General features: G+C 38.4%; 1 non-coding gene and 1 pseudogene across 2 annotated transcripts; both read right to left on the bottom strand.

Moving 5' to 3' along the window:
- Positions 1 to 17,618: 17,618 nt before the first annotated feature.
- LOC111536442 lies at positions 17,619 to 17,725 on the bottom strand. Its single transcript, XR_002729732.1, has one exon. It is a non-coding gene; the product is annotated as a U6 spliceosomal RNA (small nuclear RNA).
- A 2,419-nt stretch (positions 17,726 to 20,144) lies between these two features.
- LOC111536421 lies at positions 20,145 to 20,718 on the bottom strand (annotated as a pseudogene). The gene has a single exon (XR_002729727.3). The product of XR_002729727.3 is annotated as an ATP synthase F(0) complex subunit C2, mitochondrial pseudogene (transcript).
- Positions 20,719 to 21,346: the final 628 nt, after the last annotated feature.

Here is a 21,346-nt window from a genome sequence, read left to right as displayed (position 1 = left end):
AGTAGTAGTAATAGTAGTAGTAGTAGTAACAAAACCCAGTATGTGAAAATGTGAATTGATAATCCTGGGCTAATAGTTTCCTTCTATAAAGGCTGCTGATTTTTTTTTTCTTGGTGGGTTTTTCTTTTTTGAGCCTGTGAATTTTGATTCCAGTTTTATATTTAGCTTTTTAAAAAACTGAGGTAAAATACATATACACAGTGATAATTTGTGACTGTAGCCATTTTAAAGTTTACAATTCAGAAAATGGAAACCCCACATTCATATCCCTGTTTCTGCCTACCCCCAGCTCCTGGCAACCACAAATACACTTTCTGTCTCCATGTATTTGCCTATTTTAGGCATTTCATATAGATAGAATAGAACAATATGTGACCCTTGGTGTCTGACTTATTTCACTTAGCATAATGTTTTCAAGGTTCACCCATGTTGTAGCATATATCAGTGCTTCATTACATTTTATAAGTGAATAATATTCTACTGTATGGATAAGCTACATTTTGTTTATCCATTCATCCATTGATGGACATTTAGGTTGTTTCCCCCTTTTTGCTATTGTAAATAAAGTTGCTATGAACACTCACGTACAAGTTTTTTTTTTTTTTTTTTTAATTCTAGTTTATGAAGTTTGTATTTCAGGAACTCATCTATCATTTCTGAAATACTGATATACTGCTTGTCTACTGTGAATAAAAGCAAAAAAAGGAGTCGGCAGGTCAACCAGGTGTCAATTTCTATTGATTTCTCTTCTGTATCTCTGTATCTGGCTTAAAATTGCAGACGTTTACAGGCAAGAAATAGCAGTTCATTTTCAGTAGGCATCTATCTGGAAAGTACAAGGTGCTTTAAACAAATTACAAAGAAGAAATCAAACTAACCAAGTGATGTGGCCATGATAAGCTATCAAATCTTACGGGGGAAAGTATGGATCTTATTCAGGAAGGTATCGACAAAAGAAGAGCTTAGCTCTGAGTCAAGGTACATCTGTTGAGCTTTTCACTTTGATTCAACAAACATGTATTGAGTGCCCACAAGGCTGATCTTATGCACAAAGGGAGATTAGAGTCTAGTGAGGAAATGTAGATATTAAGTAAATATACACATGTAATTACAAATAGTCCTTGAAGAAAGTGTGTAAGGAGTATGACAGTACATAATAGGGCTACCTGCTGTCTTCTGGGGGCTATGACAAAGCCTTGCTAAGAAAGTGACTTTTGAGCTATGTGAGAGTTAACAAGGTGGGCAAACAAGTTTTGAGGACCTAATGTGTGCTAGTTACTGCCATAAATGTTTTGACTTCAAGGATGAATAAGAAGTGGCCTCTGCTCAGAAGAAATTTGGTTTTCTAGAGAATGGTTAGGAAACCCCCTCCTGAATCATTTATTATCAACCTCTTCATCTTAATGAATGACAAAGAAAGGGCTCCTGGAACCCATTCATTTTCCTGGGAGTTTCCAGGGGAGCTCTCTCAGAGAAAGGCTCAGTATAGGCAGAGTAATTTTGATAGGAATGTTTTCAAATTATTCAATTTTAATTCAGATCTAAAGTTTGATAGCCTCATTGACAAGCAAAGGATCTAAGTCGAAGTAGTGAAATCAACTTCCTTCAGGAAGTAAATATTTGATTAGTTGATTTCAGCAGATTTTCTTGGACAATTGTCAGTCTGGTACTTTTCACAGTGAAGTGCATACCCTTATTCAGCAACATGCTCCTCAAAATCAAGCCAAGAATGATTATTCAAGCTTCAGGATACTGTGCAATATGTATAATGCACCAATAAGCTTTGGGCTGGACCTGCAAAAAAGTTCTGATGAATAAAGACACTTGCCTTTGTAAAGAAGTCTTATGCTTCCTAGTGTCACAGTTCTGATGAGCAGGATAATGAGAAATGATAACAATGAGAAACAACAGGTTGTTTGGTCAACAATGGGATGGTGTCAATTGGAATGTCAGATAATGCCAATCTGCATTGTTTAAAATAGATCTGGGTGGAAATATACCATTCTCATGGAATGATGCCCTTCTTTGCAGATCAATTTCTAAATAATTTTTACGTTTGTCAATGCCTGCTTTGAATTCCAAATCTTGCCCCTGCTACTTAAGTGTTAGGACCTCCTTTCATAGGAATGTTTTTATATGGCGCAGAGTATTGCTGTCTTGGGGCCAAATATTGTATTATTTTGGATATAGGGATGCATTTTAAATTTTAGAAGGGTATCTTCTGTAATGGTCACTCAAATACAGTGCCGAGATCACTTGATATGGGAAAAATATCTTCTAGATGAAGAAGTTTAAGTGATTAGTTGATTTATAAAAGTTTTCACAGTGAGATTCCTCTAACTGACAAGTCTTCAAATACATTTTAAATATCGTGAACCCTGGATATCTGAGAGAGATTTCAGTTAATTTAGAAAGTTTATTTTGTCAAGGTTGAGGACATGCACCCATGACACAGCCTCAGGAGGTCCTGATGACATGTACCAAAGGTGGTCAGAGCACAGTTTGGTTTTGTACATTTTAGGAAAACATGAGACATCAATCAACATATGAAAGATGAACATTGGTTGGGTCTGGAAAGGCAAAGGTGGGATGACTCGAAGCAGGTAGGGGGCTTGCAGGTCATAGGTAGATAAGAGAGAAATGGTTGCATTCTTTTGAGTTTCTGATTAGCCTCTCCAAAGGAGGCAATCGGATATGCATTTATCTCAGTGAGCAGAGGGGTGACTTTGAATAGAATGGAAGGCAGGTTGGCCCTAAGCAGTTCCCAGCTTGACTTTTCCCTTTAGATTTGAGGCCCCAATATTTATATTCCTTTCACATTTCCCCGCTTTTCTTATTTTTTCTTTTTTTAAATTATACTTTAAGTTCTAGGGTACATGTGCACAATATGCAGGTTTATTACATATGTATACACGTGCCACGTTGGTGTGCTGCACCCATTAACTCGTCATTTACATTAGGTATATCTCCTAATGTTATCCCTTCCCCACTCCCCCCACTCCACGACATGCCCTGGTGTGTGATGTTCCCTTTCCTGTGTCCAAGTGTTCTCATTGTTCAGTTCCCACCTATGATTGAGAACATGCAGTGTTTGGTTTTTTGTCCTTGCGGTGTTTGGTTTTTTGTCCTTGCGATAGTTTGCTGAGAATGATGGTTTCCAGCTTCATCCATGTCCCTACAAAGGACATGAATTCCAGCTTCAGTTGGCAGGACTTTATGAAAGCACAGCTTAGTTTTCAGTGACTCCAAATTAAGAAAAATGGGAAAAAAAGAAGGAAAAAAATGGAAAACATTATTTTGAAGACTTGTAGTCAAGAAAAATTAGAATTTGGTCCAAACCGTTGAAAATAATAAAAATAAAAAAACATTAGGCAAGACTGCAGTCTAACAACAGGTGTACTATACTTTTTGAAACATAATTTTTCTCTCTCCACTTTCCCATTTTCTTTTTGACGCCTACTGTTCTAGATTTAAAAATAAATTTTTCCATAGGTTATTGGGGTTCAGGTGGTGTTTGGTTACATGAGTAAGTTCTTTAGTGGTGACTAGTGAGATTTTGGTGCAACCATCATCATAATAGTACACACTGCACCCTATTTGTAGTCTTTTAACCCTCACTCCCTTCCCCTAAAGTCCCCAAAGTCCATTGTATCATTCTTATGGCTTTGCGTTCTCATAGCTTAGCTCCGACATATCAGTGAGAACATACGATGTTTGGTTTTCCATTTCTGAGTTACTTCACTTAGAATAATAGTCTCCAATCTCATTCAGGTTGCTGCGAATGCTGTTAATTCATTTCCATTTATGGCTGTGTAGTATTCCATTGTGTGTGTGTGTGTGTGTGTGTGTGTGTGTGTATCTCACAGTTTCTGTATCCACTCGTTGATTGATGGGCATTTGGGTTGGTTCCATGATTTTGCAATTGTGAATTCAAGTATATTTATCATATAAATGACTTCTTTTCTTCTGGGTAGATACCCAGTAGTGGGATTGTTGGATCAAATGGTAGTTCCACTTTTAGTTCTTTGAGGAATCGCCACAGTTTTCCGTAGTGGCTGTACTGGTTTACATTCCCACCAGCAGTGTAGAAGTACTCCCTGATCACTGCATCCATGCCAAAATCTACTGTTTTTTTATTTTTTTATTATGGCCATTCTTGCAGGAGTAAGGTTATTGCATTGTGGTTTTGAGTTGCATTTCCCTGATCATTAGTGATGTTGAGAATTTTTTCATGTTTGTTGGCCATTTGTGTATCTTTTTTTGAGGATTATCTATTCATGTCCTTATCCCACTTTTTGATGGGATTGTTTGTTTTTTTCTTGCTGATTTGCTTGAGTTCGTTGTAGATTCTGGATATTAGTCTTTTGTCAGATATATTGATTGTGAAGATTTTTCTCCCACTCTGTGTGTTGTCTGTTTACTCTGTTTCTTTGGTCATGCAAAAGCTCTTTAGTTTAATTAAGTCCCAACTATTTATCTTTGTTTTTATTGCTTTTGCTTTTGGGTTCTTGGTCATGAAATCTTTGCCTAAGCCAATGTCTAGAAGGGATTTTCCAATGTTATCTTCTAGAATTCTTATAGTTTCAGGTCTTAGATTTAAGTCTTTAATCTATCTTGAGTTGATTTTTGCATAAGGTGAGGGATTAGAGTCCAGTTACATTCTCCTACATGTGACTAGCCAATTATCCCAGCACCATTTGTTGAATAGGGTGTCCTTTCCCCACTTTATGTTTTTGTTTGCCTTGTCGAAGACCAGTTGGCTGTAAGTATTTGGGTTTATTTCTGGGTTCTCTATTCTGCTTCATTGGTCTATATGCCTATTTTTTATACTAGTATCATGCTGTTTTGGTGACTATAGCCATATAGTATAGTATGAAATCAGGTAGTGATGCCTCCAGATTTGTTCTTTTTGCTTAGTCTTGCTTTGGCTATGCAGGCTCTTTTTTGGTTCCACATGAATTGTAGAATTGTTTTTTCTCATTCTGTGAAGAATGATGCTGGTAGTTTGATGGGGATTGCACTGAATTTGTAGATTGCTTTTAGCAGTATGGTCATTTTTCCAATATTGATTCTACCCATTCATGAGCATGGGATGTGTTTCCATTTGTTTGTGTCATCTATGATTTCTTTTAGCAGTGTTTTGTAGTTTTCCTTGTAGATGTCTTTTGCCTCCTTGGTTAGATATATTCCTAAGTACTTTATTATTATTATTATTATTTTTTGCAGCTATTGTAAAAAGGGTTGAGTTCTTGATTTGATTCTCTGCTTGGTCACTGTTGGTGTATAGAAGAGCTACTGACTTGTGTACATTAATCTTATATCTGGAAACTTTGCTGAATTCTTTCATCAGTTCTAGGAGCTTTCTAGAGGAATCGTTAGGGTTTTCAAGGTAAACGATTATGTTGTCAGTGAACAGTGACAGTTTGACTTCCTCTTTTTACCAATTTGGATGCCCTTCATTTCCTTCTCTTGTCTGATTGCTCTGGCTAGGATTTCCAGTACTATGTTGAAGAGGAGTGGTAAGAGTGAGCATCCTTGCTTTGTTCCAGTTCTCAGAGGGAGTGTTTTCAACTTTTCCCACTCAGTATTATGTTGGCTGTGGGTTTGTCATAGATGGTTTTTGTTACATTGAAGTATGTCTCTTGTATTCTGATTTTGCTGAGAGTTTTAATCATAAAGCGATGCTTGATCTTGTCAAATGCCTTTTCTACATCTACTGAGATGATCATGTGATTTTTGTTTTTAATTCTGTTTATGTGGTGTATCACATTTATTGACTTGCATATGTTAAAGCATCCCTGCATTCCTGGTATGAAATGCAGTTGATCATGGTGGATTATCTTTTTGATATGTTGTTGGATTCTGTTAGCTAATATTTTATTAAGGATTTTAGCATCTATGTTCATCAGGGATATCAATCTGTAGTTTTCTTTTTTGGTTATGTCCTTTCCTGGTTTTGATATTAGGGTGATGTTGGCTTCATAGAATGAATCAGGGAGGGTATTGTGTTTCTCTATCTTGGGGAATAGTGTCAAAAGGATTGGTGGCAATTATTATTTGAATATCTGGTAGAATTCTGCTGTGAATCTGTCTGGCTCTGTACTTTTTTTGTTGGTAATTTTAAAATTACCATTTCAGCCTCGCTGCTTGTTATTGTTCTGTTCAGTGTATGTAATACTTCCTGATTTAAGCTAGGAGGGTTGTATTTTTCCAGGAATTCATCCATCTCTTCTTAGGTTTTCTAGTTTATGTGCATAAAGGTGTTCATAGCTGCCTTGAATATCTTTTGTATTTCTGTGGTGTCAGTTGTAATATCTTTTGTTTTGTTTCTTATTGAGGTTATCTGGATTTTCTCTCCTCTTTTCTTGGTTAATCCTGCTAATGGTCTATCAATTTATTTATCTTTACAAAGAACCAGCTTTTTGTTTCATTTATTTTTTGTGTTTTTTGTTGTTTCAATTCCATTTGTTTCTGCTCTGATCTTGGTTATTTCCTTTCTTCTGCTGGGCTTGGGTTTGGTTTGTTCTTGTTTCTCTAATTCCTTGAGGTGTAACCTTAGAATGTCAGTTTGTGCTTTTTCAGTCTTTTTGATGTAGGCATTTAGGGCTATGAACTTTCCTGTTAACACCACCTTTGCTGTATCCTAGAGGTTTTGATAGGTTGTGTCATTATTGTCATTCAGTTCTAAGAAGTTTTAAATTTCCATCTTCATTTTGTTTTTGACCCAATGCTCATTCAGGAGCAGGTTATTTAATTTCCATGTATTTGCGTGGTTTTGAAGGTTCCTTTTGGAGTTGATTTCCAGTTTTATTCCACTGTGGTCTGAGAGAGTGCTTGATATAGTTTCAATTTTCTTAGCTTTATTGAGGTTCATTTTATGGCCTATCATATGGCCTGTCTTGGAGAAAGCTTCATGCACTGTTGAATAGAATGTGTATTCTGCAGTTGTTGGATGAAATGTTCTGTATATATCTGTTAAGTCCATTAGTTCCAAAGTGTAGTTTAAATCCATTGTTTCTTTGTTGACTTTCTGTCTTGATGACATGTCTAGTGCTGTCAGTGGAGTACTGAAGTCTCACACTATTATTGTGTTGCTGTCTATCTCATTTCTTAGGTCTATTAGTAATTGTTTTATAAATTTGGGAGCTCCAGTGTTAGATGCATATATGTTTAGGATTGTGATATTTTCCTGTTGGACAAGGCCTTTTACCATTATATAATGTTCCTCTTTGTCTCTTTAACTGCTGTTGCTTTAAAGTTTGTTTTGTCTGATATAAGAATAGCTACCCTTACTTGCTTTTGGTGTTCATTTGCATGAAATGTCCTTTTCCACCTCTTTATTTTAAGTTTATATGAATCCTTAAGTGTTAGGTGAGTCTCCTGAAGGCAGCAGATAGTTGGTTGGTGAGTTCTTATCCATTCTGAGGTTCTGTATCTTTTAAGTGGAGCATTTAGGCCATTTACATTCAATGTTAGTATTGAAATGCGAGGTACTGTGACATTCATCATGCTCTTTGTTGCCTCTGTACTTGGGTTTTTTGTTATTTGTTTTGGTTTTTAACTTGCATTTTTATTTTATAGGTCCTGTGTGATTTATGCTTTACAGAGGTCCTATTTTGATGTGTTTCCAGAATTTGTTTCAAGATTTAGAGCTCCTTTTAGCAGTTCTTGTAGTAGTGGCTTGGTAATGGAGAATTCTCTCAGCATTTGTTTGTCTGAAAACAACTGTATGTGTCCTTCATGTATGATGCTTAGTTTCACTGGGCACAAAATTCTTGGCTGATAATTGTTTTGCTTGAGGAGGCTGAAGATAGGGCCCCAATTCCTTCTAGCTTGTAGAGTTTCTGCTGATAAATCTGTAGCTAATCTGATAGATTTTCCTTTATTGGTTACCTGATGCTTTTGTCTCACAGCTTTTAAGATTCTTTCCTTCATCTTAACTTTAGATTATCTCATGACGATGTGCCTAGGTGATCATCTTTTTGCAATGAATTTTCCAGGTGTTCTTTGTGTTTCTTGTATTTGGATGTCTAGGTCTCTAGTAAGGCCGGGAAGTTTTCCTCAATTATTCCCCCAAATATGTTTTCCAAAATTTTAGGTTTCTCTTCTTCCTCAGGAACACTGATTATTCTTAGGTTTGGTCATCTGACATAATCCCAGACTTCTTGGAGGCTTTGCTCATATTTTCTTATTCTTTTTCCTTTGTCTTTGTTTGATTGGGTTAATTTGAAGACCTTGTCTTTGACCTCTGAATTTCTTTCTTCTACTTGATCGATTCTATTGCTGAGACTTTCCAGAGCATTTTGCATTTCTATAAGTATGTTCAATGCTTCCTAAAGTTTTGATTGATTTTACTTTATGCTATCTATTTCTTTGAGTATTTCTCCCTTTGCTTCTTGTATCGTTTTTCTGATTTCCTTGTGTTGGTCTTGGCCTTTCTCTGGTGCCTCCCATATTAGTTTAATAACTAGCCTCCTGAATTCTTTTTCAGGTACATCAGGGATTTCTTCTTGGTTTGGATCAATTGCTGGTGAGCTAATGTAATTTTTGGGGGGTGTTAAAGAGCCTTGTTTTGTCATATTACCAGAGTTGGTTTTCTGGTTCCTTCTCATTTGGGTAGGCTCTGTTAGAGGGAAGGTATAGGACTGAAGGCTGCTGTTCAAATTATTTTGTCCCAGGGGGTGTTCCCTTGATGTAGTATTCTTTCCCTTTTCCTATGGATGGGGCCTCCTGAGAACCTAGCTGTAGTGATTGTTATTTCTTTTGAGTCTAGCCACCCAACAAGTCTATCAGGCTCCAGGCTGGTACTGGGGATTGTCTGCACAGAGTCTGGTGATATGAATTGTCTATGGGTCTCTTAGCCATGGATACCAGCATCTGTTCTGGTGGAGGTGGCAGGGATGTAAAATGGACTTTGTAAGTATTTTTAGTTTTCATGGTTTAATGCTCTATTTTTGTGCTGGTTGGCCTTCTGCCAGAAGGTGGCACTTTCCAGAGGGCATCAACTGTGGTAGTATAGAGAGGAACTTGTGGTAGGTGGGGCCTTAGAACTCCCAAGAGTATATGCCCTTTGTCTTCAGCTACTGGGGTGGATAGGGAAGGATCATCAGGTGGGGGTGGGGCTAGGTGTGTCTGAGCTCAGACTCTCCTTGGGTGGGTCTTGCTGCAGCTGCTGTTGGGGATGGGGGTGAGGTTCCCAGGTCAATGGAGTTGTGAACCTAGGAGGATTATGGCTGCCTCTATTGAGTCATGGCAGGTTGTCAGGGAAGTGGGGCAAAGCCTGTAGTCACAGGCCTCACCCAGCTGCCACGCAATCTGAAGGGCCAGTCTCACTCCCACTGTGCCCCTGCTAACAGCAGCAAGTCTGTTTCTAGGCAGTGGGTAAGCAGGGCTGAGAACTTGCCCCAGGCTGTCTGCCTCCCAACTGTGAAAGAAAAGGGTTTTAGATCTTCCCACACCTGTGGAGTCTTCATGCCGGACTTAAGCCCTCCTCCAAGTTCTGGCCAGGAGGCTTCATGACCAGTTCAAATTGTTACAAAGTTCAGCTGTAGACTTCCTTCTTCCTGTGGCATTTTCCCCATGCCTCTGGCTGTCCTCTCAAGGGATCCCTGTGATGCCAGGCAGGAATGGCCTGCTTGGGGACCCAGCGAGCTCCAAGGGCCTTTCCCACTGCTTTATCTACCCCTGTATTTTGCTCGGCTCTCTAAATTGACTCAGGTCCAGGTAAGGTCAGAAACTTCTCTCACAAACTAGACCTTCAGTTTCCCCAGTTGGAGTGTGTGTATAGGGGTGGAGGATCTCCCTTTCCAACTTCCACAGTTTGGGCACTCACAGTATTTGGGCTGTCTCCCTGGTCCTGCAGGAGCAGTCTGCTTCCTTCAGAGGGTCTGTGGGTCCTCTCGGGATTCCTGATTTATTTCTGTAGTTGTTCTGGTTCTAGAATTCATGATGCGAACCTTCACACGATGCTCTGTCCATCTGAGTTGGAGCTACACTCTAGTCCTGCCTCCCATCCACCATAATGATCCCAGTTTCCCATTTTTACTAAAGACAAATCATGGTAGGACTGATTTGCTTTATTATACTTGGCCTGATCATTTGTATACTGTGTAGGAAGAATAATTATTTTTTACATAGACTTTTAAGTTGGCTTCGATGGAACTTTATTCCACAGAAGGAATCTCAGATAAGACATTTTTAAAGCTGAGTCTGGCCATGGATTTGTACCATGAAATACCTATGAGTTGGGAGATCCTCTCCTCTTAAGGTACCAAGATAAACTTTGGGCTCCTGGGCCTTTCATAAAGTAACATTCTTTACTTACCACAGGTCAGGAATCCTGTACAGGGATTGTGTAGACAAGGTATGAAGCTAATTTTCCCAAGGGACTTTTATTGGCTCCATAAGTCAAGTTTAATTCCTTAAAGGAAAGCACACCATTCCAGTCAAAGCCTTGGTAAAATAATCAGTTTCTCCAATTGTGTCCTGTTACAAATGAGAACAGATTCTTACACACTTATGCAAATAACTGTATTGCTATAAGTTAAGAATACTCACAAATAGTTTCAAAATTCTGGAGAAATCAGGTAGAGAGAAATAAATAATTTCCAAATTTTGTTCATAGGAGTATACTAAATTATTAAAAGCTGTCAATAGCTCAAAAGAAAAGTTTCCTTGACTCTGAAAAATACAAAACAAAGGATCAGAAATGTTTTAAGCAAAAAGTCAAAAAGATTACTGCAGTCTTCTAGTAGTTAAGTCCACTTAGTTAATTCCTGTTCTGCTTGATATTCATTAACATTTCAGTTGTCCATGAATCCTGGAGGTTTTCCCTCTATTCTGATGTCACAATCTCCAAAGTTATCAGAAACATGCATTCGAGAGCACCTGTTAGAGTTTTATAACTGATTATAAAGCTACCTTCTAAAGAGGACCGAAACAACACAACAACTGTTTATGGATGACAAAAAGTCTTAGGGTAGCCATAGTCAAAGACACATTTGACAAGGAAATTTGTTACCTCTGTTGCACACAGTAATTTAACATAACAATTATGATTATTACTGATAATGTACATTAAGTCATATCAGAATTATAGGAGTTTCCCATGATTTTGGAACATATACCAATAACAGATTTTTACAAATACAGCCCCCAAAAAACCAAATGCCATTTTACATTTGACTATGCTTCCTGTATAACTTTTATACCAAATAAGCCAAATTATGTCATTTTGGACTTTAAGCAATGTAATACCTTAAAAAGTTAATTAGCTTAGAAAAAGACATAATTCATCATTTGATTTTGGAATAATACCAAATATCAAAGGTTTAAAACACTTGATATCACAGGTCATTGTAAAATAGTCATTCATTTGACCAAAGTGATAATTCAAAGATTTCAAGAAAAGGAGAGAACTTTCATTCTTTGAGAGGAGACTTAATTTTCCAAACAATAAGCTGTAATAAAAACAGCATGAAGCCAGTTAAATTTGTTTTTCAACATTTTATAAACAATCTATAAAATTTTCATCTTGGCCAGGCATGGTGGTTCGTGCCTGTAATCCAGCTCTTTGGGAGGCTGAGGTGGGTGGATCATGAGGTCAGGCATTCAAGATCAGCCTGGCCAACATAGTGAAACCCCATCTCCCTAAAAATATAAAAATTAGCCAGGCATGGTGGTGCACACCTGTAGTCCCAGCTACTTGGGAGGCTGAGGCAGGAGAACTGCTTGAACCTGGGAGGTGGAGGTTGTGGTGAGCTGACATCACACCACTGCACTCCAGCCTGGGCAACAGAGTGAGACTCCATCTTGAAAAACAAATTTCATCTTGACCATAAGATATAACTTCCATAAGCCTTTCATAAACTTTATAAGCTTTATTAAGGAGTTGGTTAATCCTTCAAGAAAATCTTGTTGATCTGACACAGAGGCCCATTTGCTGGTCTTGCATCAGTGTGCTTTTGACATTAATGATTAATTTATAGAGAAACGAACTTATTTTATGTCTCAAAATCAGCCCTTACAATCTCATATCCACCTCTTCTGCAATAGTCCCTGGGTCTTGAGGAGTTGAATAGCTTTAATTTCTGGCCCTGTGTCTCAGGAATGCAGTTTATTTTTATTGGTATCTTCTGCCAGGCCTGAAGATGAGGCTTTGATTGCTATCGGTGTTTAAGATTTAGCAGGACTTGGTGTCCTTTTTAGACCCAGGAATCAAAACCTTGTAACTCAATGTCACAAATACCTTAAAAGCACATACAGAAAGGTACATTGATGTAATAACCTTAATAGCAAACCAAAACTTAATAATAACAGCATAGGAATTGTTTCAATAAACTGTAAAATCTGTTAGGCCAGTTACCAAAAGGCAAAAGAAAAGACCTTCTGTACTGCACAGAATATTATGTTGGTAGAAAACATTTTCTTTACACCTTTAATAAAACTTCTTTAGCAGCAGGCCACAAAAACAGAACTTGAGGAAAAAACTTATATGAGTTGAAAATGAGTTGAAGGAGAGAATTGCTATTTCATGCCCTTTAAAAGGGGGAAAAAAAATTGAAAATGGTGAGAGGCAATAACAGTTGAACTTCGGGTTAAAAAAAATTAAAATCTCTTATAATTTATTAAGAGTAAATCAATCCCTTATGAAAATTTCATTGTTCTAACCAATTATTTAGTGTATTAGCATTTTTTAAAATCAAGCCCAATTTCTAGAAACACTTTTATAATTTCCCTTTAATTACAGACAAGTTGCTCATATAAAAGTTTTTTTAAATAAATCCTCCTATTGTGATTTAAACAGACTATTCATGACATGCTTTAACTTTCTGGTTTGTCCTGAGCATCCCTCTTTCTTAAACATCAGTGATTTTATTCTAGAACTAAATTTACCATACAAGATTCTTTCTCATATAAAATTTCTCTTTAAGCTTTCTTACCAAAAAACCTATTTGTTTTTATAATTTTCTTTACATCTTTCTTATTTCCTCATTCCCTTTACCTTGTTTTATATATAACCTTTAAATAAGCTTTGAATTAGACAAAAATTGCTCACCTTTTTAAAAAACATTTTTTTTGAAAGAATGTTTTCCTACAATAGATTTTTACTGGAAAATACCCAAATAATGAAATATCTATTATTTAATTTAATATAACTTTAGATTGTAAATTATGATGAATTTGTCTACCAGTACTTATTCTGCTACATTTACCTATTTTATTTTAATTGTTTACCTAGATTATGAAAACTGCGATAGTCATTATTTAAAGCTATAGAACCACTGTTGCAAAATTATAACTGAGACAGTGAAAAAGCTCTGATCTAACTCACTCCATCTTGCTTCTAACTTACAAGCTGTCCTTGTTCATTCTTGGGCATAGGCCGAACTAACTTTGGGAGGAACTCAGTTTATAGTTTAGCTTTGAAACAAAGACAACAATAGTCCTTTGCCAAAACAAACCTTACTGCCTATGGACTAGACCACTTAAAGCCACAAGATTAGAAGTTATGGTAATCTTACTAAATTCAAGATATAGCTATTTTCATTAAACCTATATTAATGTCTTATTTATTAAAAATTACTTAAGCAAAGATCATTCCGTCTTGGTTGGGTTTATAGTTTTATAACCCCTATGCCAAATTTTGACACCTTATAGTATTTGTCAGAAATGACATACGTGTCCATGTGAAGAGACCACCAAACAGGCTTTGTGTGAGCAATAAAGCTTTTTAATCACCTGGGTGCAGGCAGGCTTAGTCCGAAAAGAGAGTCAGCGAAGGGAGATAAGGGTGGGGCCGTTTTATAGGATTTGGGTAGGTAAAGGAAAATTACAGTCAAAGGGGGATTGTTCTCCGGCAGGCAGAACTGGGGGTCACAACGTGCTCAGTAGGGGAGATTTTTGAGCCAGGATGAGCCAGGAAAAGGACTTTCACAAGGTAATGTCATCACTTACGGCAAGGACCGGCCATTTTCACTTCTTCTGTGGTGGAATGTCATCGGTTAAGGCGGGGCATTTTCACTTCTTTTGTGATTCTTCAGTTACTTCAGGCCATCTGGGCGTATACGTGCAAGTCACAGGGGATGCGATAGCTTGGCTTGGGCTCAGAGGCCTGACAAGGAATAAGTGTGAAATTGTTGGATTAATAAATGCAAACAAAAATGTATACTGGCAATTCTTAAGACATTTCTAATATTACTTTACCAATAATTTTAAAGCTAGCTTATTTATTAAAGATTTTGCTTGTTATATAAACATGATAAAGCATTTGATTAGTCTTTTCTTTTTTTCCCGATAAAGTATTTGATTCAAGCACTTTTATTTTCTTAAGCGAATTAATTAGAGCTCTTTTATATATTTTCAGTAGTGAAACACTGTGTATACAACACATAAATACATAGATGTATTAGGCATGTCAATAGAAGTACATCTTATAGATTCATAAAGACCCTTTCTCCCCTATCTTAGACTTTCAAATTGTTGATAACCTGTTTCACAAGCCTAGGCGGTTGTCAGCTAAATAGCCTTAAATTTGCATATTAAAGGAAACAACTCAGGTGAAAATCAAACAGCAAAATTTACATCATAAGGTATGGAGAGTAAAAGTATGATGTGCTAGAGGGAAATTAAAGCTGATTTAATTGCCAACTAAAATTATACAAATTATAGAAATTATAAAGGCTTTTAAAATATATGTACACACATATACACAACATACAAAGATCCTACAGCTTTTACTTCAGAACTTTAGCCATGAGATAAATAAAAATTCACCACTTTGCAAAAAAACCTGTTGGATCCAAACAGTGGTTTTTATCTTAATAGAAAAATAACAGCACATTTAAAGCATGCAGAAAAGAAAATAGAAAGAAAGAGAACTTGGGAACGCTATAGCTTTAAGGTCAACCTTAGGGGTCTTTTTCCTTAATGTAAATGTGTGCATAGACCATATTATTTCCATTTTACATCTATAAAACCTATGGAATTCTCAAAAGGGGGGGGTCATTCTCCTTGTTTTCTCCTCATTTTTAGATTATTTGTTTTCTACTTTGTCTTGAAAGGAGAAACTGAGATATGGCCTAGGGTTTTTGTGTGGTGGATCTGTGTCTGTTGCTTGGGGGCAGGACGACACAGTGTATCGCCACTGAGTCGTCCACCCTTTTACGTGTCTCAGTTTCTGTCTCCAGGGGTCTGTGACCTCTGAGAGGGTTCACAGTGCCAGGTGATTAGCCCTTATATGCGTTTCCTGGATGAGCTATTTTTTTAAAAAGTAATTTTTGTTGGGAATTTCCCTGTAGGGCTGCTGCATGTCGCAGGCGGGTCAGACCCCCAGACACTCCCATGAGGCCCCTGGTCACCCAGGGGTGCCTTTTGGCTGGGAGGAGCAAAATGCCCTTTGTCTTCAGAGCTGAGAAAACTCAGTCTCTCATTTACCTATGAAAACAACAGTTCAGTTCCTCATGCAGATGCACACAGACAAGCCAAATTGAGATGAATTTGGGGAGAAAAAGCAATAGGGAAGACCCCTTATAATGTATCTCCGAACTAGAATTAAGATCCTTAAACAACTTCCTACGAGAAAAGAAAAAAACAACAGCCAAGACCACTTCCTGTAAAGAAAAAAACAACAGCCAAGACCACTTCCTGTAAACTGTGCTCAGCCACCCCTAAGTTTGTAGCTCTCATCTGCCATTACACACACCAAACTCAAATCCTCTCACAGTACAAGGTAATCTCTGATATCCCTAAAGAGGTCAGGTTATGCAATACAGGAAAACAGAGCTTTAGACCTAAGAAGAATCTGCCCATGACTCTTGAAACTCCAAAGAAAACAGAACTCCCCAAAAGGGGTGAGTGGCACCTTTGTTCTGATTTATTTAAAGGGGTTCAAATCATTAGAAGCCTTCTCTAGATTTTTTGGTACTGAAGATGGCAAAGGGGGAAGGCGGTATAGGGTGGAAGAAAAGTAAACGAAAGAACATTTGTTGGTTTTTAAGACAGGAAGCAAATACAGAAACTAAGTGCATTTTTTTTCCTTCTTTTGCAGCTGCAAGGAGTTTTAGCCAAATTAGAGAGGATTTGTTACTCATAATTTGGAATTCTCACTCGGATTTGACCAAGTCAGGTAGAGTTAGTCAAATCTGATGGAAGAAAGACCGGAACAAACAACAAAAAAACCCCAACAGTATGATCACTGAGCGCTCTAATGGTAAGGGGAAATTAAGACCAGCTGGTTGTTAAACTTTAGCCAAGACAAAACCCCAATTCTGCTACTTACCTAGGGATGGGTCTCCGTCTAAAGGCTGCTTTCTACCATCCTAGAAGCAGGAAAAAAAACCTCAAACTCGTCCTTTCTGCCAGGAGCAAGCTCAAACTCCATAAAGGAGTTACCTGCCTTCTATCATTATGGAAGTTGAAAAACTTGCCTTTCTTGTTGGAAGCAAGTAAAAGTCCAAAAAAAAGGGAGTTGCACAGCAAAATAAAATTTTGATTTCAACCAAATTTTGGGAGATCAGGGATTTTCTGGAGTAAGTGCTCCCAGACTTCAGCAAATTGTCCTATTGGTTTGAGCCATAAAGTTAGCTCATGCTGGTACTCAGCACTGATAGCAGATTTGTCAAAGGTCAGGGGCACCTCCACTCAGAATCCCCCCATGGTTACCCAAATGTGAAACCCGAATATCTGAGACAGGTCTCAGTTAATTTAGAAAGTGTATTTTGTCAAGGTTGAGGACGTGCACCTGTGACACAGCCGCAGAAGGTCCTGACGACATGCCCAAGGTGGTCAGAGCACACTTTTGTTTCATACATTTTAGGGAGACATGAGACATCAGTCAACATATGTAAGATGAACATCAGTTCGGTCTCGAAGGGCGGGACAACTCTAAGCAAACGGGGAAACAACTCAAAGTGGGGAGGGAGCTTCCTGGCCATAGGTAGACAAGAGACAAATGGTTGCATTCTTTTGAGCTTCTGATTAGCCCCTCCAAAGGAGGCAATTAGATATGCATTTATAATAAAATGGGAGACAGGTTTTTCCCAGGTCCCAGCTTAACTTTTTCCTTTAGCATAGTGATTTTGGGGCCCCAAGATTTATTTTCCTTTCGCAATATGGTTAGGTTAATAGTGATTTGTCTTATAACCTTTCAGGAATTCCTTTACTGAAAATGAGGATACTGTGAATAAATTATCATTTACATACCCCCATTGTGGAATGTGATCATAATTTTAGCAAAAGGCTTGCTGATTACTGGACTGAGAATCACCAAAGAAGTGAGATAGCATGTGTGGAAGGGTTTGGAAGGCCTCTGCAAAGAGCAGGGAGAAGGGAGTGGGGAAAGATAAGGCAAAAGCACACAGAAATGAAAAATATTATACAGTAGGTCCTCTGTACCTGAAGGTTCCATGTCAGCAGATTCAACCCACTGCAGATCAAAAGTATTTGAAAAAATAATGAGAAATAAAAATAAAATCCTAAGACCCCCAGCTGACTGAACAGACCTCCTCTTGGCTAAGGAGAACCCCAGAGAAACCTGAAAAGTGGAGTTCCTGGCCATGAAAGGAGAAGAAGTAAGACATGCCTCAATAGGCCTTTTTCTTATTAATTTTTTTTTTTTCAGAAATATGGAACGCTTCACGAATTTGTGTGTCATCCTTGCACAGGGGCCATGCTAATCTTCTCTGTATCGTTCCAATTTTAGTATATGTGCTGCCGAAGCAAGCACTTCTTATTAATTTTTAACCCGAATTCTTTCCTAAGAAGTAAGCAGAAATCAGTAGTGGAAAATCAGAAATGGACGACTCATTCCTTTATCATCCTTAGCCAAGTATCTGGGGCGGTGACCAGATTCTCCTTCCCGTTTGTGGTTTCAACACAGCAACTGACCAGCATTCCTTCCTGATAAGAGGCCACCAGTCATGGAGTGGTTCTGGCCCGTCTACATAGGATGTACAGTAAGGGTTTTCACGTCCTCTGCTTCACCTTTTGACATCAGAAGGCTAAGAACTCCACCCTCTGATCATGCTAACACACCATTTTTTGTACATGTGACCCATGAAGAGGCATGAAACTCAACTGGATATATGCATGCTTCTTTCATAAATATTCATAAATCCTCCTATAGCTTATTAAATGTGTATACTTACACAATCCATCCAGCACAAATTCCTGTCTTATCCTTCCCTCCCTCAAAGTGCTTGCTCTCAGCTTTCGCTGGAAGCTATGCATCCCAGCCTGTGGGATGGCCAGCCTGTAGGCTGCAGCCCTTTATGAGAAATACAGTTCTCCTTTCCAAATGTATAAACCTTGTACTTCTTCAGTTGACAATAACAATACAACAATAAAAAATAATCCAAATAAAAATATAGTATAACAATTATTTACATAGCATTTATATTGTATTAAGTGTTATAAGTAATCTAGAGATAATTCAAACTATATGGGAGGATGTGTGTAAGTCATATGTAAATATTGCACCATTTTATATAGAAGACTTGAGCATCCACAGATTTTGGTATTCTCTTGGAGTGCTGGAACCAATCCCCTGTGGAAATGGAGGGATGGGCATCTATATTATGAAGTGTGGGTATGACTGAGAACCAAATGACATTGCCTTAGTATCACTGGTCAGTTGCCTGAAGAGTTTTGGGCCCCTCAAGCTGAGCCAGTGGGAAGACCCATTTTCTGGGGCCTATGCCTGTTAAAACTGCTCTTTCCAACTAGATGGTTCTAGCAGAATGTTAGTGGCCCCAGCCTGTTTGGAAATGCCTGGAACTTTTTCAACAAAAGCAGAGACTCTTCCTTGATGGTAGAGAAGCACAAAGGGGAACCAGGAAAAAGCACACATCTTGCTCAAGAAGACTTTAGAGAAACAAAAACTGTAGAGAGAAAGTAAATGAACACTATAGAATCAAAACAAAAACAAAATCACTATGAAGAAAAATTGGAAGGAAATAACAGTTGATATGGTGATGGGATTTGAGCTATCCTTTCTTTATTCCAAATTTTCTGTGATGTGATTATGTTGTAAGTTTTTCATTCTAAGAGAAAGCAATTCTGGCAGTTAGCTGTGTGTGTGTGTGTGTGTGTGTGTGTGTGTGCGCGTAATGGGGTAGGGAGTGGTGACTACAAGTCCTGGACTTGTAGTCAGGGGCTATAGGTTAAACTTTAGCTCTGTTACCAGCTGGTCACTTCTGAGCTAGTTGTTTAACCCCTCTCTGCCTTGGTTTCCTTATGTTGAAAGCTGAAATAACATAAATTCCTGTTCCTGTGTTTAACAATGCTGAGACCAGGCATATGTTCCTGTTCCCATGTTAAAAAATACTGAGAGCAAACAAAAATAACTTAAGCTACTTGCTCTAGGAAATAATAGTTCCTAGAAGATAAGACTGTTAACTAACTAGAATAACTCATCTACAAAGACTAACAGCTTACTCATAAAGACTCGTTCAAGTCTTTTGCTGTGCCCACTGATCCAAAGCTAGTATGTCATAAACTCGGCCCAATCCTAGTTTTGCACCTTGTAAAACCCACCTTAAAATCACCCAGTTCAGGTCCTAAAACTGTATAAAGATACTTCCAACTTACCCCTTCTGAGACACTACTAAGACTGTCAAGATGGTGTTCTTCCTTACCGCAGTGAGTCTGATCAGGACACCCCTCAACTGCTTTGCATGGTACTGTAACAGGTTCTCCTGGCAGGTTTTTTGAGGACTTGACAATATGTAAAAGAGGATGGTTGGACTCTACACTCTCAGAAGTCCCTTGTGTTTCTCACTTTCTCAGATTCATGTTGGTGACATTTTCTTCTTCTTGGCTGTCTTTCTGACATGCATTCAGTCACTTTTACAAACTTTTTTTTCAGGCTTTATTGTTTTTCTTTTTCCTTCCTTAATTTGAAAGTGCAATCTAAGCTGGGCATTTCAGAGGAACAGCCACTGGTAGGTTCTAGCTGCAATTAAGAAGCTGAAAGATGGATAGTGGTGATGGTTGTGCAACAATGTGAATGTATTTAATGCTACAGAACTGTACAATTAAAATGGCAAAAATGAAAATTTTTATGTATATTTTACCAATTTTTTTTTTCTTATTAACATAGTACTTATTTGTCTTTTCTCTCTCAATCTGTGGATGCTCAAGTCAAACCCTGAGCCAACCATGTTCCCCAGGCTGCCTGAGGAGGTTTAGGAAAAGGAACACACAGGGCCGACCAGACATGGGAGAAAGAACTATGGGAGGTGGAGATGGCTCCTTCACATGGCAAAGAGGATGAGAAAGGTCACCATCAAGCAAAAGCGCCCCATGGCCTCCCAGAGGGCAAAGCCCAGAATGGCGTAGGAGAAGAGCTGTTGCTTCAGAGAAGAGTTCCTGGCATAACCAATGATGAGGCTCCCAAACACAGTCCCAATCTCAGCCCCAGAGCCAGGCACCCCAACTGTGCCAGCCCTAGCTCCAATGAACTTGGCTGTTGTCTTGATGTCCCTTGAAATGGTGCTGGTTTGGAAGCTGTGGCTAGAGACAAGTGGGGTAAGGGAACGTGAGACTGCCAAGCTGCTGAGGCTCTCATCTGTCAGTATCTCTGGTTGTTACTGCAGCTAGAGGACGGCTCAGCAGCTGTGAGGTGCTCTTGACCAGCGAGGGAGAGGAGATGAACTTGGAGCAGGCGAACATTTTCAGGGGATGAGGGGCTGTGGCAGGAGAGCTGCTCCCACTGCGGAGGAGACAGTACCAGAATTTTTTTTAAAAGAAGAAGCTAAAGGTAATTTCCTCTTTCCAATATTTATACTGGCACCATAGGATGCCAGCAAAGGGCTGCTGGAAACTGTTCCTCTTCTAGGTTAAAAGACATATACACGAAATGTACAGGTCTAGAGCTTGTTAGAGTAAGGAGGTGCTCAGTGTCCAGCCTTCTCCTCCTCCTTCTCCTCTTCCTCCTCCTTCTCCTCCTCTTCCTTTCTCCTTCTTCTTCTCTAGGGAAGAGTAGAAGAGGCAACACTTTCCTTCTTATTCCTATTTAGCTGGATTTCAAACCTAACAGTATAAAGACAGAGTGGGTAAATACCCGGAACCCGGTTCAGGAACATCTTGGTTCAGTATACCCTTCTATTCTGACCCAATTTTTGCACTGGTGGATTGGGGTACAATGACAGGAAAGGTAACATTATGGTTAGACCAATGTTAAGTTTAGGGAGAAGGTGGATGTAACTTGAGGAGAGGCAAATGTGGTCAGAAATGGCAGACACAAGCAGTATATTTGAGTATCATTTTTTCTTTGGCAGTGAAAGCATAAGGAATACACAGGTTATTTTATGTACATATAAGCTCGATAAATCTGGCATTTCTAGCT

This window comes from Piliocolobus tephrosceles, chromosome 12 (assembly GCF_002776525.5).
Source record: "Piliocolobus tephrosceles isolate RC106 chromosome 12, ASM277652v3, whole genome shotgun sequence".
NCBI lineage: Eukaryota > Metazoa > Chordata > Mammalia > Primates > Cercopithecidae > Piliocolobus > Piliocolobus tephrosceles.
Note: the sequence above shows the minus strand (reverse complement) of the source record. Positions and strands in the feature narration are given on the sequence as shown.